Source organism: Lampetra planeri, chromosome 13 (genome assembly GCF_965212315.1).
Source record: "Lampetra planeri chromosome 13, kcLamPlan1.2.h2, whole genome shotgun sequence".
NCBI classification, from domain to species: domain Eukaryota; kingdom Metazoa; phylum Chordata; class Hyperoartia; order Petromyzontiformes; family Petromyzontidae; genus Lampetra; species Lampetra planeri.
The window spans coordinates 1,334,549-1,348,587 of NC_136119.1; positions in this window are offsets into that span (position 1 = coordinate 1,334,549).

Sequence of the window (14,039 nt, forward strand, 5' to 3'; positions counted from 1 at the left end):
TGCAATTCATAGAACGCTATCAAATCGTCATTCCGGGCCTCCCTCAATGGCCATTGTTAGTTGCTGGCGGCTTGGCATTTTGGGGAAACTGGACTTGACACCTGGTCCAGAAATGGCATTTGTGTTCCAGGTGGCAGGGATTTTTGTAACGAGATTTTGGTACGGTGTTGATACTTTTGCTACAGTATTCAACTGCACAGTTGTATATGCATGTTGAACGTCTTTCCCACTGTTGACCGATTGATAGATCTAAGGCCAACTAAGAAATATGTCTGGAATGGCTCTTGGGAAGGAAGTGTAATTACTCGTATCAGTAAACCGCGATGCAACAACGAAAAAGTTGAGTGCGCAAATCAGAGACGGAATTTCAAATATTGACGAGAAAGGGCATTGGGTTCAAGAGCGATAATAAGCCAAGTGCTTATATCCTATTTACAGGCCTAGGCCACTGCTGGAAATTACACATTCTCACGGCGGGACCAGTCTGCCCGTAAGATAACCCACTTGTTGTCAAACGATATATTTAAAATGGTTAGGGCTGCAAGTTGACTGTACGGTGTGCTTGCAATCCGTTGTGAGTTTGCCACCTATCGGTGCAATTGCAGATTGCTGTAAAAATGTTAAGGGAGTTTCACACATAGGCTTTCGCGACCAGTATCATTCATAATAAAGGGTTTTGGGTTGGATTGCGTAAGTATAAATGTGTCGCAACCCTCCACCACCCGACACGGCCAATCAGTAAACAATGTGTCACGTTAACAAAACACCAATTAGTTACTTCTTCTTCAGCCCACCGGTGTGTTTGAAGAGTGAATCCGCAACATTTAGAATTTGAGTAGTACGACGTTTCGCTGGTAATTACATCCAGCATCTTCGGGCGATTTGAACAGTGAAGCCACCCACGTGCTTCCGGTCTTAAATAGAGCACGATGACGTCATCACTGGATCCCATCAGGTTTCGAGATCAGAGGTGGAGGTGGGGGAGGGGTATTGTTATTATATAACAGATTACAAATCAGTTAATTAGTGTGTGATTCCTCGATAAAGAATTGTAATATGTATTGTGTATTACTTAATAATACGCTTCCAGGCTGCGCTAAGTCTGGAGCTATCTGAGGGGTTAAATTATTGATATTTATCTCAATTTCGATAGATTCTCGAATTAGTCTTGGCCAGTAATAATTAGTTTTGCATAACACTTCAACGTTATCAAAATCAATTGAATGTTCTTTTTGGCGAGCATGCGCTGCCACTGCTGACAGCTGTGTTTGAGGTAATTTAATGTTCCTTTGGTGTTCTTTAGTCTTACGCTGTTACATCCCGTCTGTCCAATATAGCATTTACCGCATACGCAATTGATCCGATATACACCTTCTGTTGATAACTTCGGTAATTTATCTTTCGTACAAGACACTAGTTTTTTAATTTTGTGTACCGTACGAAATATTACTTTCATATTTTGCTTTTGCAAAACACGGGTTATTTCTGGCAGCTGATAAAGGCCGCACTACTGTAGTGATGTCACGAACAGATTATGAAAATAAAATAATATTTACTGGAGGAAGATACCTATATTAAAATATAACGAGATCCAACTAATACTTTAGTACGCAAGCCTACTACAAGCATTGTAAATTAATTAACCCCCAAGATTTAACAATACCAAATTGAGCCACGGGCCTCAAAACCACCAAGATTGTATGGGCCACCAAAGATTCATGAAATCGGTATCCCATTACGAACCATAGTAATTACAATAGGCTCTGCCACATAAACACACCGGTGGGCTGAAGAAGTAACTAACTGGCGTTTTGTTAACGTGACACATTGTTTACAGATTGGCCGTGTCGGGTGGTGGAGGGTTGCGACGCATTTATACTTACACGATCTAACCCAAACGCCTTAATTTTGAATGTTAAGGGAGATGTGAAAACCGTGAGGAAAAATGGGGAGAAATGTTAGCTACAGTTGTTAGCTTTGTGTGGGTTTTTTGAGTGCGTTGATTTATAATCGCAAAGTTTAAAGTTGTTGTTGTGAGAGGGGAAAATTGGCGCCAAGAGCCGCGCTGACGCCACTTTCGTAAACAAGATTAACACGCGCGACCCACAATGCACCTCTCGCGAAAACTCCCCATTCTTAACAAGTAAAAAAATACAATAAAAAAAACGTATCTATTCGTACGCTTTGCGATGTAAAAATAACAAACGCTACATTAAGTCATAAAGTTTGTATTTACAATGCATCTATGATGAAATACGTTTCTCAAAAATGTAAACAAATAATCCGTCCCATCATGCAGCAGACCACTCCGGAATATGATATATTACATGTTTCATTAACTAAAGCATAAGTTGATGTTAGAGTTGGTGAGCCTGGTGGAACAATACTCAAACATTGCAACAAAGGTTGGGAATAGTAGTTGTATTTGCTTTTTGCAATAAAAGTGCCGTATGTTTGGTTTCATAATGTGATTCAACACTGCCGTCTACTGTCGAAATATATTATCCCATTACCACTTGCTAAAATCTCAACACATTTGCCAATGACACCACCTTAAAATGAAACAAATGTGTTCGCAATGACCACAATAAGCGACGTTTCGGGCCGGTCGCCGGTCTACAGTGTCCGATGGATGAACTTCGTCCCTGCCACGTGAATGTGGAATGTCCACCACTGGCTCAGAGTTCAAATCTCGACGTGAGGTCCACACTCAATGTTAAACACTCAATGTCGTGGGTGGGGAGAGATGGCGCAGGGGTTAGCGAGTGATATCTGGGCTGATCGTGGGGCACTCAAACTTTCATCTTCAACCACCACCGGACCAGCGTGGTGAAGTATGGTTAAACACCCCCAGCCCCCGTGTCCGACGGAGCGTGGGGAGGCCTTCATCTAGCAGTGGATGGTCAAAGGGCTGGGTAGTTTTTATTCATTTAAACATTCATATTTGTTTGTCTATTTAGCCGAGTAGGTGGAGCGGTGGCGCAATGGTTAGCGCACTTCGGCTATAACCAGGGAGTCGGTGAACCAAAATGAACAACAATAGACATTTCTGTTTTCGAATTCGGTGAAAACTCAACGATCGTTCAAGCTCCGCAATGCAACGTGAAAACGAGACGGTGGTTCACTTAATAACGGTCACCAAGCCGTCAGAAAGAGCTGCTTCAGAGCCGCAAGTTACTGACTCCTGTCCATGGTAAACTGGACTCCCTTTGTAAACTGGACTCCCATGGTAAACTAGAATTCCATGGTAAACTGGACTTTCATTCTAAACTAGACTCTCATTGTAAACTGGACTCCCATGGTAAACTGGACTCTGATCGTAAACTGGACTCCCATGGTAAACTGGACTCTTATCGTAAACTGGACTCCCATGGTAAACTGGAACTCCATGGTAAACTGGACTTTCATTGTACTTTGGACTCTCATTTTAAACTGGACTTCCGTGGTAAAACTATACTGTCATTGTAAACTTGACTTACATGGTAAACTGGACTCTCATTGTAAACTGGACTTCAATGGTAAACTGGACTTCAATGGTAAACTGGACTCCCATGATCATGGGTCGGCAACCAAAATAACAAGAAGAGACATTTTTTTTCGAATTCGGTATCAACAAAACCCCAACTCAGTTTTTCAAGAGGCGCCCTGCAGTCGTCAAGTAGCCACCGCGTGCGGCTCCGCAGCCGCAGGTTGTCGACCCCTGGGCGATACGGCACCCGACAACCCGACGAGTCTGATTCCCGACAAAAAGCTTAAGAGGCCGTCCATAAATGACGTCACGCGATTTTGGACGATTTTTTACCCCCCCCCCTCGTCATACGGTGTCACAAAAAGTCAGACCCCCCCCCCCCTCAAATATGACGTCACAAAGCTCTGCCCCCCCCCCCTAAAACCATATTTCCATTTTGAAAATAAAACATGCTTCAAATCGCTTTAAACTATCGTCATTGTAGTGCGTATTTAATGTGGCGCTGCACTCTGATGTTGTAGTAGTGTTGTTATAACAATTAGTGTTATAACAATTATATATTTATTTAAAGTTGCGCATTTTTATGTGACGTCACATTTCTCAAACCCCCCCCCCCTCTCGTCACACATCGTCACAAATGTCTGACCTCCCCCCCCCCCACCAGGTGCGTGACGTCATTTATGGACGGCCCCTAAACACGTCGATGGCGAGAGATATCCGAGCTGGTCCTAAAGGGGCAACTCTCTGCTTTCACCACCAACCAACCCGCGCACGAACAAGCGTGGTGAAGAGCGGTCAAACAACTCCCACGACCGACACGGCCGCCGTCGGTGGGGGGGGGAGGTCTCCCTCCAGCAGTGGATAGGGCAGCGGGGAGCTGTTACATGCCCATCTTTAAATGGCATTGCACGTGGGGTTCACATTCTCGTCGGCAGATGGCAGCTGCTGTCCCGCTTTGTCCTTCGTGGATGGAATTTCGCGTGCGTTGTGAGTGAGTATGTGTGTGGGTATGTGTGTGAGTATGTATGTGGGTATGAGTGAGTATGTGTGTGGGTATGTGTGTGGGTATGTGTGTGGGTATGTGTGTGAGTATGTGTGTGAGTATTTGTGTGGGTATGTGTGTGAGTATGTGTGTGGGTATGTGTGTGGGTATGTGTGTGGGTATGAGTGAGTATGTGTGTGAGTATGTGTGTGGGTATGTGTGTGAGTATGTGTGTGGGTATGAGTGAGTATGTGTGTGAGTATTTGTGTGGGTATGTGTGTGAGTATGTGTGTGGGTATGTGTGTGGGTATGTGTGTGGGTATGTGTGTGGGTATGTGTGTGGGTATGAGTGAGTATGTGTGTGAGTATTTGTGTGGGTATGTGTGTGGGTATGAGTGAGTATGTGTGTGGGTATGTGTGTGAGTATGTATGTGAGTATGTGTGTGAGTATGTGTGTGGGTATGAGTGCGTGTCCACGCGTGGGGAGCGGTGGTGTAGTGGTTAGCGCTACGCTGCGCTATGAATCCGGCGGCCCGAGTTCGATTCCCGCTCACGGCCAACACCCAGTGGCGATTATCTGAACCGGTCCTGGGCCTCCCCTGGGTCGACTCAGCCCCAAATGGGTACCTGATGCAGTGTGTAAAAACATCGCCACTGGGGAGACAAAAGCGGCCGGGCGTGGTGCTGGCCACCCACCCCCTCGTGTGCTCTGCCGCCCTTCATAGGTGCTCGCGAACAGCACTTGCCCCGGGGGATCTTTGCGTCTTTTGAAGCTGCTGGCTGAGAGATGGAGCTCAGTGTCTCTGGACGCGTCGTCGTCGTCGTGTCTGAGACGCTCAATGATGATGACGATGATGATGGCAGAGCCAAGGAGGAAATGCGGCCGAGACGATGTCAGCCCCCTCCCCCCTCTCACCCCGTGCAGATGATGGGATGGGACTAGGCGAACCGTGGTCTAGGAGCGTGATGAATCGTTGTTGCATCGTGGCATCGTGAGGTGATGGCGACGGGATTGGGGAGGCCTTCATCCAGCAGTGGATAGGTCGTAGCTGGTTATCGTTTATTCAGGATATCGAAGGCTGAATTAATCGTCTCCATATAAACACATTTTTATTTTACTAGGTAATGGCCCACTGGGCTGTGTAGCTCTTTGTCAGAAGCGAACTGGCCGCAAATGATAGCTCGACGAAGTGGCTCATCGTGTGGAAGTGCACAGCAGCCAAATACTCTGAACGCGCGTTGTTCATTCATAATGTGGAGGGAAAACCCGGAGAAAAATCCACGCGACCACGGGGAGATTGACATCGTTTTGCTTGGGTCTCTAAAAATTAATCCTCCGGTTTTGGTGGGGAAAAAAAACACGAATAAATATTTTTCCCACTGACAACTTTGATTTGATGGGCTCTGTCGGGTGGTGAAGAGTTCTACTAAAACATGTGTTTACATAACGTATACCGTACGGCGATCTAACCCAAACGATGCTAATTATGAATCAAAGTGTTGGTCGTGAACGCATGTAAGAATAAAATTACCCATATAAATTGCCCAGCCACATGACAATCTTATTCCTGATTTAAACAACTTTACATATAAGCACACCTTATATCAACACCGAACACAAAATAATCATTGCGGTCCTTGTGGAGAAAATAAGTAACACATTAAATATCCACCGGCACCACTACCACCAGACCCTATATCATCGCCAGGGTTAGGGGATAAGTGCTGCATTAGCAATTAAATTAGGAGTTCCACTGAATCCCACTCGGAGGCTGCAAATTAGAATCATTCCGATTGAGAGTGGCGGGGCGGCGGGGGGTGGGAGGGGGGGGCACAATTTAATTCTCCCATCAATGCCGGCGAGCAACTCTCGTCTCTGATCATCTCAGCATCCCAGCCAGGTCACGGGCACCAAGCAGCGGTACGTCCATTAAGTGCCCGCCCCCCCCCCCCCCCCGCGTAACCGACATTGATTGATTCCGTGGCAGTAATCGAATCAAACTCCACTGTAAACCCCGTGACCCCCCCCCCACCTCACCGCCACCCCCTCACGCAAAGACAAAGGTCCCCCGTATAGCCTTAACAGACCGCTGGGGCAAGTGCTGTTTAGTGAGAAAGCACGGCACACGAGGAATTGGGTCGGTGGTCAGCACCATGCCCCGGTCCTCGTTGTCTCCCTATTGGCGGCGATCTGTACACATCGCAGCCGTGCGCCTATTTGAGGCTGAGTCGACCTCGGGTAGGGCCAAGGACCGGTTTGAATGTTCGCCAATGTTATTGGAGAGAAGTTGGCTGGAAGCCAACTCGGGTCGCTGGGTTCGTGACACAGCACGCTAACCACTGCGCCACCGCTCCTCACCACAGACCACCGACCCGATACACACGACCAAGCCACCCCTCCCGACCCGCACCCAAAAATATCGCGAGAAAATACCAACAGCAACTTCCCCCCCCCCCAACACACAAACGAGTCCAATAATAGCACGAACGCGTTCAACAACGCGGAAGGGACGTTTCGCCGGTAGACGCAGCCGCCATGGTCGGGCTGTGGCCAGATCTCCGAGAGGAGTGCGAGGAAAAACGTCGCCACTGTTCCGAGAAGGAGCCTCGCATGAGCGAGCGAAGTCATCTGCCAAGTGCTCCGGTTCTGCTTTGTGGGGTTTTTTCCCCGCTGCGAATGTCTCAACACGCGTTGGCCTCGAGCACGGGCGCGTCATCTCCCTCCTCCGTCACCACCTCCTCCTCCGTCACCTCATCGTCTGTCGCTTTAGATTTGTTTCACCCTCAACTCCTGATAACAACCATCATCAAGGTTATTTTTCTGGGATAGATCTTGTGAATGTATCAATGTGTCGTTAAACCCGCCACCACCCGACACAGCCAATGTATTAAAGTTTGTCTATTAAACAGAACGTGCCAATTCGTTGCCTGTAGCGGGTGGTGGCAGGTTGAACGACACATTTATACATTTACTTGATCTAACCCAAAAAAACTGTATTATAGCCATCGGTCGCGAAAGCCTACGCGTTAAACTGCCCTGATAATAAGCAAAACTAATTGTGTGTGCTGCACTTCTTTCGCACCGTACGTAGCTAACAGCGCTAATCAGAGGTGTTTCTGCTTGTGGAAATATTCATCTGCCACCGGTGCTGCTGCTGCTACCACTGATGATGATTCTGCTGCTACTGATCATGCTTCTACCCCTGATGATGCTGCTGATCGTGATATTGCCACTGATGATGACGATGCTGCCACTGATTATGATCGCAATGACTGCAAAGTAAAATCGCTTTGATGATGATGGTTATATCCCACTCGGCAGCTGCTTGAAATGTATTTAAGCGCAGTTGATTCAGTGAGCATATCCACACATAATCCCAACTTGCTTCTCGCTGTCATTGAGACCAATGTCAACCCCACGCGCAGCGCCCGAGTGGGTTTAATGTTGCGCAGGGCAGTGCCGTATCATCATCATCATCATCAGGGTCATAAACGTGGGTCGGATGTCCTTGACTCGGGGCACAAACCATTAGCTCGAGAAACCTTATTCCTCGCCGCTGCGTTATCTAAAGGGGCGCGGGGAGCGGTGGTGCAGTGGTTATTATTGTCATTATAATAATGATGATGATGATTTACATTTGTTAAGTGCCGCATTTCATCCGTAGTTCCGAACGCGCCGCCACCGTGTATGGAAAGCGGAAAAATAAACAGAACCTGCAGAGGGCAACCGGTCAGAACTAAGGGGAGTGGGGGGTTAAAGGTCAGTTGACAGAGGTGAGTTTCCAAGACGGGACTTAAATCTGGCTAACGACTCTGTTTGCCTTCTAAGAAAAAGGCGAAGCGTCACTAAGCTTTGGGATCTGCACAGTGGCAACAGCCCGATGATCACCCCTGCAGGAAATGAGCCTTGACATCGGAGCACTTAGCAGAAGACGACGCGAACATCTAATGGATCGCGTGGGCGTAGAAGGATGGATCAGTTCGCGTAAAGATCGCGCCGAGCCACGAATTCGGCAACCCGAGTTCAATTCCCGCGGTCATGCCTACTGCGACGTCAGTATCAGCGATGTTATTTTTTTTCTAAGCCCTCGTCTCTCTCTCTCTCTCTTGTCGTCCCTGACGACCGGGTCCCAACAACAACAACACGTGGAGGAGGAGGATGAGGAGGATGAGAAGAAAGTGTCGTGAATATTTCCCCCAGCATTGGAACGGCGCAGCCGAGTTCGATTCCCTTACCACAGCTGACATCAATGGCGAGCGGAACGTGAACCGGTACCGACCACATCCAAGACTTCACCCAGAGCCGGACAAACTCTGGGCCAACGGGGAACTTCCAGAATCATCACCTCATTCGAGACCCGATCATCGTCCCACCTCCTACCGGCCTTGAAATCCATCGAAGACACCGGTGGTGTGACCATCAACCGCATGAGAACATCACCAGCAAGCATGCTGCTGGCACCACATCTGCTTTGTGGAAGGAAATGTTCAATTAAAGACAGGAGGCATCGTGGTGCGATTGTGACCCATTAAACCCCAAACTATGGGACATATCGCAAATCCATAGAGACACACACACAGATACTCAGAAAGATACATAGAGACCCATAGAGTACGCCTTTTGGCGTCATCTGGTCCAACACCAATGGAGACTAGGCTCTAAGAAAAGCTGTCTCGGGTGTGGACCAATCAACTCCAATGACAGTACATATCATTATCAGAGTTGTTTCTTTTTGTTTGCATTTTGACTGCTTGTGTTGTGGTTATTGCAAACATGATGCCTTGTATAAAGTTGTCAGTTTTTGTACCAGTTGAAAGGGTAAAAGCCTATCACTATAACCCATAGAGATACACAAAGATACATTAAAGCCGCAGCAGTGCGAATTGTGGCCGTGCAACCAAAGCTCTGGACCGCACCGTGAGCCCACTGGAGCAGCCTGCGCTCCTTCAACAGAGGCGGAACAGCAAATCGACGCGAACTCTCTCTTTGCTACTCTTAGGTTTTTTCGGTAAAGTCACGTAGGTAATCACGACACAAGCTTCCGTCTTCAGGTGGAACCGTCACAGCACGATTGCTGTATCAAGTAAAGAGAAATTCCAAGAAATTCTCTCTTTGCTCCACATTGGCATCGAGCTTCTGAAGGGCCGTCCATAAATGACGTCACGCACCTGGGGGGGGGGGTTAGACATTTGTGACGATGTGTGACGAAGTGGAGGGGGGGGGTTGAGAAATGTGACGTCACATAAAAATGCGCAACTTTAAATAAATATAGACAACACGTTCTACTTAATTAAATATACTTTTTAATAAATGTTTTCTCCTACAACATCAGAGTGCAGCGCCACATTAAATTCGCACTACAATGACAATAGTTTAAAGCGATTTGAAGCATGTTTTATTTTTTTGGGGAGGGGGGCAGAGGTTTGTGACGTCATATTTGAGGGGGGGTCTGACTTTTTGTGACGTCGTGTGACGAAGGGGGGGGGGGGTCAAAAATCGTCCAAAATCGCGTGACATCATTCATGGCCGGCCCCTTATAACATTACTGCCATGCGCGAGAATATATCCACTGCTGGATGGATGATCGGTGGTGGTTGGTGAAGGGTCGGTGGTGATGCCCCACCAGGACCGGTTCAGATATCACTCGGCCACTGATGGTAGCCGTGACGGGGCGGTAACTGCATCGGTGTCGCTGAAACCCGTATGGTAGACAGGCGACCGCATGCATCTAGGAGAGTGGCATAACCGGAATGTTGAGACGCCAAGGCTGTACCCGTTAATAGCAGCCCCCGAGCAGAGAGCTTCCTCTGTGTCGGTTCAACCCGGGGCGAGACGTGGGCTAGGAGATGTTAGCTACCTCGCCTGCTCTACAGGAGGTCGTGGCTTCGATTCCGACCCTTGACGCCTGCTGCTGTATATGTGGAGTTTGCGGTGTCTCTCTCTCCCAGCGGTCGCGTGGATTTTTCCCCGGGTCCTTCGGTTTGTCGCTTCACATTTAGACTCAACATCACCGCGCGTTTGGAGTATTTGGCTGCTTTAAAAGCCAACTTCGTTGAGCTATCATTTGTGGCCAGGTCGCTTCTGAAAAAGAGCTATTGTAGCTCAGTGGGCCTAACCTGGTAAATAAAATAAAATAGTTTAATTCTGTTTTAGTTATTTGATGTGGTGATGCTGCTGGTGCTGATGCGTTGGCAATGGTGCACACGCACAGTTACCACACAATTATTCAACACGTTCAATAGGCGACGTTTCGGGTAATGAGCCTTATTCGCCGCACATAGAGGGCCAGAGAGGTACACTCTCTCATCTTTCGCGCCTCTGCCGTGAATAAGGCCCATTGCTCGGATCGTCGGGACAATTGTGTTGACTGTAGTGGGGGTTTGAACAAGAAACAATGATTGCTGGCGTGCTCGCTCGAGCCAGCGGTTCGCTGCCGAGAAGCGAGAATCAGAGGGAGACGTGGAAGAGAAAGGGGAGAGGGAGAGGGGGAGAGGGGGGAGGGAGAGGGGGGAGGGAAAGGGGGGAGGGAGAGGGGGAGGGAGAGGGGGGGAGGGAGAGGGGGGGAGGGAGAGGGAGAGGGGGAGGGAGGGAGAGGGGGGAGGAGGGAGAGGGGGGAGGAAGAGGGGGAGGGAGGGAGAGGGGGGAGGGAGGGAGAGGGGGGAGGGAGAGGGGGAGGGAGGGAGAGGGGGGAGGAAGAGGGGGAGGGAGGGAGAGGGGGGAGGGAGGGAGAGGGGGGAGGGAGAGGGGGAGGGAGGGAGAGGGGGAGGGAGAGGGGGGAGAGGGGGGAGAGGGGGGGGGCGTGCCTGTGCGTGTGGGAGCCTGCTGCAGGCATCCCACGCGCTGCTACAAACACTCCAACATAATTCTTCAGCCGTAGCGATGTTGAACTTTTTTTTCCCCAACTAATAAAATCACACTTGTCAACAATACTGCCTTCGTTTAACACAACCGCCTTAAAATGCAAATGACGTTTCGGACAATGACCCTAATTCATAACAGATAGCAAGCGATAGCATGTCGTGGTGATGTGTAATGAAAGAGGGCGATTGCCCAAAACGTCGCCCAATATCTATTCATTCTAAGTTCACAGTATCGATGTCAATTGTGCTTGTGCACCGCTGCCAAAGCAAAAGCAGCAGAATCAGCAGCATCAGATAATTTGTATTTTTTTAAAAAATATTTTATGAACAGGTTTCACGGCCCCTGCACACATCCATCAGTGGCGAGTGATTTCTAAACCGGTCCTGGGCTCCACGGACTCTGACCCATCGTCCACACCCGACTTGCGTGGTGAAGTAAGCTCATACAACAAACAGCTCCTATGACTGAGGCCTTTCAGCAGGTTCGGTGGTGGTGGTGGTGGCGGCGGTGGCGGCGGTGGTGGTGGTGGTGGTGGCGGTGGTGGTGGCGGTGGTGGTGGTGGTGGTGGCGGTGGTGGTGGCGGTGGTGGTGGTGGCGGTTGTGGCGACGGTGGTGGTGGCGGTGGTAGCGGTGGCGGTGATGGTGGTGGCAATGGTGGTGCTGGTGGTGATGGCGGTGGTGGTGGTGCTGGTGGTGGTGGCGATAACGGCGGTGCTGGTGGCTACGCTGCTGCACGTGGCGGCCTGTCACCCAGTGCTATGGAAGCAGCAGCGAGGGTTGGTGGATCACCGCACACATATCGTGAACAAACCCTTGCCGTGGGTGGGCGTCAAGCAGCTTCCCGTACTCTGGCTCGCCAGAAGAAGTCGGTCCGGCAGAAATGTGTCGACTAATGTCCATCCTTCCCTTCTCTGTGCGATCGAGCGTTGCCCCCTCGCACGCGTGAGTTTTTCTTCAGGGGCTCCGGTTTCCTCCCGCGTGGATAAACACTAAACAATTGGCTGGGGGGGAAAAACATCTTGATATATAGTGGACCGCAGAGCTTGGCCAATTGTTGGTCGTGACGGGTCACGTCGCGTGGCAACTGCTGCCGCTGCCTTCCTGCTCCTCGTCTGTGGTTCCTCCTCCTGACGCCTCTGAGTCGTCACCTCTCTCTCTCTCTGTACGAGAGAGGGCGAACACTGTAACATCGGTGGCGAGTGATATGTGAGCCGGTCGACCCACTCTCCAACCTTCACCGACCCGCACTCACCAACGTGAAGTATAGGCAATAAATCTCCCCTCCCCCCTCGACCCCAGCCCCCCCCCCCTCACGTCTGACAAGGCGTAGTTGTGCCCTTCATCCTGCAGTGTATCGACAGAGGGCAATACATGCCCATTCATAGTTCCCTGCAGGATCAAGAGCGTCACCCCTCTCCTACAGAATGGAATATTGCGTTGCGTTGAATAACCAGTGTTGAGTCTCCTTCGTTTAAACGCCTCGCCTGCACATTATATGTTCTGTCGGCTGATTTCCGTGAAAGGGCATTTCTCAATTTCTTCACGAGTCAACTGGAGCCACCGGTGCTACCGGAAGGGTCGTATCTCCCCAGAGACATCTCAAGCACCAACCTAAAAATATCGCCCAGCGCGATCCCATCGTCAAGGGGCCGTCTGCGGTCGTTGACACTCGCGGTTGGTCGCCCGTGGCTGGCCTGGCAAGAGAGGGGGGGCTGTGTGGGATCTCCCGTCTGGGTCACACAGCCGCGCGCGTTCTCGGGATCGTGGGGGGCTGTTGGGGCGAGCGAGTCTGTGAAGGCCGGCACGGCACGGCACGTGATGGACGTGGTGTGGACAGAAACACGCGCGGCCGCCTCTGCACCACACAGCGTTGATGGGCGGTGACTTTTTTTTCTGGACGATTTTGCTGGTTTTTCCTGGATGTTTCTGTTGTGCGTCGTCACTTAAAGATGTTTCTTTGTTCATGTTTTTGTTTTGTTGCGGTTGCGCCCGAGTCAAGAGCCGAATGGCTCAAAGGGCTATATCTCCATATGTATAAAAGGCAAAGTTGTGAATATGTGTGTCTGTTCAAAATGTTTAGCGTACTTCCCGACATGCAACAAACTGGAAATTTGCCATGTGGGTACTTTCCAGACTGTACACCATGCAAACATTATAAAAATACACTTTTGGGTTTTTTTTGGGGAGGGAGCTCAATAATGCATATATTTTTTGCACGGCAAGTGAGCTGTGACGTCAAATCTGTCACGTGACCCGCGCATGTGGACGCGTAACGCATTGTAGTGTAGTGGTTAGCGCTACGCTGCGCTACGAACCCGGTGACCCGAGTTCGATTCCCGCTCACGGCCACCACCGGTGACGATTATTTGAACCTAGGTCGACTCAGCCTTAAACAAGTAACTGGTGTGTTGTGTGTGAACACCGCCACTGGGGAGACAAAGGCGGCCGGGCGTGGTGAATCCAAGTCCCGGGCGAAGCCGGGTAGTACAGCTCGTACCTGATAAATGAAACTGAAAAACTGAAACTGAGTGGCGGTGTTTACACATCGCACCGGCTACTCCATTTGAGGCAGAGTTGACCTAGGGGAGATATTGCAGGGCTGGGCACCTCTATCAGCACCTGAATAAGGTACCAGCACACGGCGCGAACCATCGGTTCAGCACAGCCGCAGAAAAAAAAAACCCACACCCCAACGCAAGTCGTAGCTTTGCTGTAGCGGGGGTAGG